The sequence below is a fragment of the Ictidomys tridecemlineatus genome, chromosome 2 (genome assembly GCF_052094955.1).
Source record: "Ictidomys tridecemlineatus isolate mIctTri1 chromosome 2, mIctTri1.hap1, whole genome shotgun sequence".
Taxonomy (NCBI): domain Eukaryota; kingdom Metazoa; phylum Chordata; class Mammalia; order Rodentia; family Sciuridae; genus Ictidomys; species Ictidomys tridecemlineatus.
Genome location: NC_135478.1, coordinates 11353545 through 11357345, shown reverse-complemented (window position 1 = coordinate 11357345; position 3801 = coordinate 11353545). Strand labels below are relative to the sequence as shown.

The window sequence follows — 3801 nt, the reverse complement described above, 5'->3', positions numbered from 1 at the left end:
AATCACAGCCTACAGCTTTCTCTATCTGCTTGCTCATTAGGCACATGACCTTCTTTTTTACTCCAACCTCTAAGCACCTGATTTCCCTGCAGGTCTCTGGTCTATAATCAGGAACGGAAGACTTTGCATAGATTCCCCTGAGATCAGAGTGGAGTGCTATTAATCTTTCCCTTTTTACCACCAATCCATGAGCCTCAACTTCCCCATGTCCCACCACCCATCACCACATCCACCCTTTGTGTTCCACTTTTCTTCCCATGTCTAAAACTAAGAAACCTGCCCTGGTTAGATATCTTGTGCCCTCCAAACACTGACTCACATTGGGGACACAGTCTTTGGCATCTCCAGAAGTTTTCTCTGTCCCTCTTTAACAAAGGAGTGAGCTGTGTTTTTTGAAATGTGAAACCAAAAGAAGGCACCTCCTACACTTAACACCCTTTGCTGAAGATGCCAGAATTCTCATGCTGGTAATGAACATACATTTGTGTAATGAGGGACCAAATGATGGTTCTTGATTTCAGATGTGAGTATGAGTTTGATAGAAACTAAATACCCGGATATGTTATTAATGAGCTTGCCTGAACAAAGGATCTCAGGACTCTGGCAAGAACAGAAGAGTGTGGGGTTCTCATGTGTGTGCAGAAGGGAGGCAGTAGGAGAGGTTCTTAAGTAGTAAAAGCCACAGTGTAAATCACACGTCCATCTGTACCGTCTCCAATGGTCTCTACACAGCAGAGAATAGAACAATGAAACGTCAGATTCCAACATTTTGTATTGTCCCAAATCTGTTTATTTCAATATCCAACATTTTTACCCCAATAAGAAAGCAAACTTCACCACAGTCTTTTGTTCATTTTATGTCTGGATTGACAGAAAGCCACAGCACATTATCAAAAGTCGGTGTTCTTTTTCATTTACCTGCTCTTGTTCGAAGAACATACACAGGGTATTTTTAAGCACAGGATGTACTCTAACAGCAATGGCAGCTTAGAGTTAGAAGTGAGAAAGTGAACAGTGGTCATGGGTTTAAGAGGAAAGGGAAACACATCAGAATTTGAATAGTTTATAAACAGCTATCTCAGATATCCATCACTTTTTTATTTATAATTTTTAATTGAACTAAATTGGAGAAAATTGTAGATTAATGGGCAGTAGTGAAAACTGATAGGGAGAGATCCAAGGCCCCTTTCGTGAGCTTCCACCATGGTAACATGAGCAAAATATCACAGCCAGGTATTTACACTGATAACACAGAAATGAAATCACAGCAAAGAGAACTGTCCATGGCCATGTTTACTGTAGCAACATTCACATTAACTATTCTATGAAGTCACCTAAGTGCCCATCACCTGATGAGAGGAGGAAAGAAACGTGGCATATACACAACTTGAACATACTCAGCCATATATAAGGATGAAATCCTGTTATTTGGGGCCATGTGGATGGATCTGGAGGATATTGTGCTAAGTGAAGAAGGCAGATACCAAAAGACAAGCACTTCATGGTGTCTCAAAGGAGGTTAGGAAAAAAAGTAAAATGTCACCCTGAACAAAGGATAGAGATTACTAGATGTTGGGAAGGGGTTGGGGAGGGTGGGTAAAGGAAGGCTGGATTTGATCAGTGCTCACTGTGGGCAGATGTGGAAATATCATGCTGAACCTCACATTTACAATAATTTATGATCATCAAAAAAAAGCAACAACAAACAAATACAGAATAGCTCCCATCAGTCAAGGGTCCCAAGTTTGCCTTGTTATAGCCCCATGTACTCCCCACCCTGCCCAGAGCCTGGACCTTCAAACCATTAATCTATTAACCATTTATATATTGCTAGAATTTCAAAAGTATTGTCTAGCACATAGAAATATGTGACTGGGAAAATGGTGAAGAAGTTACTTCTGGGGACATGTTTTTTCCATGACTATATTAGGCACTGTGGACCCTATGTTGAAAAATAAATAGGGTTTAAAAAGTTGAGAATAAAATCCAATGAGCAGCTAATAACATGGTATGTTAAAGGCTACCTTATAAAGACTGGAAATTCTGGAAGTTATACAGGAAATAAATCATGAACACACAATTGAAGATCCATTCTCTGTCAGACATTGTGGTGCATGCTTATAATCCCAGTGACTAAGGAGGATCAAGGATGAAGGTCAGCCTCAAAAATTTAGTGAGTCCCTAAGTACTTAGTAAGACAGTATATCAAACAAAATCAGAAATGTCCATGGATATGGCTCAGTGGATAAGCATCCTTGGGTCCAATCCCTAGTACTAAAAATATTCTGTTTTCTCAGATTTGCTTCCACAATAAAGTTATGAAAATAGCCTCAGTTGATGAATATTATTTTCACATATGAATACAAATTAGGACTCCTTTTAGCAAAATATACAATTAAGTAGCATGACATATGTCATTTGATATTAAATTATTTCTAAAATTATATATTATGGGACTAATGAGAATTTTCAAGTATTTCTCATCAAAAGATGGGAATGATTTGGGGAACATTCAGAAATGACAAATGAAAAGAATTGAATTTCATAGAGATCACAATGTACAATAAAATAATGACTCAGTGGAATTGTATGAGGAACTCGAAATCAAAGAAATGGAAATGCAAGAATAAAGGAGAAGGAGCAAGTTCTGTTCCCGGGTTCTGATACAGAAAATCCATTCTTAGCTCTGATGCTCTGAGCCCTGCAATCATGGGCACTTATTCAGTTTCAGTAGAATTGACACTTTAATCTTTCTCACAGAGTCTTCTCAGAGCACTCTTGATGTTCTTGTTCCTCAGACTGTACATAAAGGGGTTCAGCATGGGGGTGACCACAGTGTACATCACAGATGCTGTTGCAATGGGGTGTGAGTTTTGGGTCACAGCAGAACTTAGGTACACACCCAGGCTTGTGCCATAAAATAAGGAGAACACAGAGAGGTGGGATGCACAGGTGGAGAAGGCTTTGTACTTGCCCTGAGCTGATGAGATTTCACGGATGGAGGACACTATCTTGCAGTAAGAGTAAAGGATGCCAGTGAGAGGGCCACCTCCCAGCAAGAAAGCAGTAATATATATCACCAGGTCATTAAGAAAGGTGTCAGAGCAGGCATGCTGAACACCTGGTTAAGTTCACAGAAAAAGTGTGGGATTTCCCAGTCTGTGCAGAATGATAGCTGCAACACCAATAATCTTTGCAAATTTGCATGTAAAAAACTCCCAACCCAGGACACCAGAACTAGCAACACACAGAGCTGGTGGTTCATGATGACCATGTAGTGCAGGGGTTGGCAGATGGCCACGTACCGGTCATAGGCCATCACAGTCAACAGAAAAATGTCTAACTCATCAAAGATAACAAAAAAGTGAATCTGGGTGATGCAGCCTGCATAAGGAATGACCTTGCTCTGTGTCTGGATGTTCAGCAGCATGTTACGGATGGTGGTAAAGTTGAATCAGATGTCCACAAAGGACAGGTTGGAGAGGAAGAAATATATGGGTGTGTGCAGGTGGGAGTCTGAGATGACAACCAGGATGATGAGCAGGTTCCCTGTGACTGTGACCAGTTACATGGAGAGGAAAAATCCAAAGATGAAGGGATGCAGTTCTGCATCCTCTGCAAGTCCCAGAAGAAGGAATTCTAAAAGATGAATATCATTCTCTGGTTCCACATGCATGTGACTATCAGAAATGAGAAAAGAACATAACTAATTTTCTCATAGACAGGTATTATTCACATTATTGAATTTAGACAATGAATATTTTGCTGTAAAGAAACTAAATTTTAGGAATGGGTATGAAG

At 40.0% G+C, this 3801-nt stretch overlaps 1 pseudogene; it reads right to left on the bottom strand.

Moving 5' to 3' along the window:
- Positions 1-2744: 2744 nt before the first annotated feature.
- LOC144368018 (olfactory receptor 7A10-like) lies at positions 2745-3430 on the bottom strand (annotated as a pseudogene).
- Between the last annotated feature and the right edge of the window lie 371 nt (positions 3431-3801).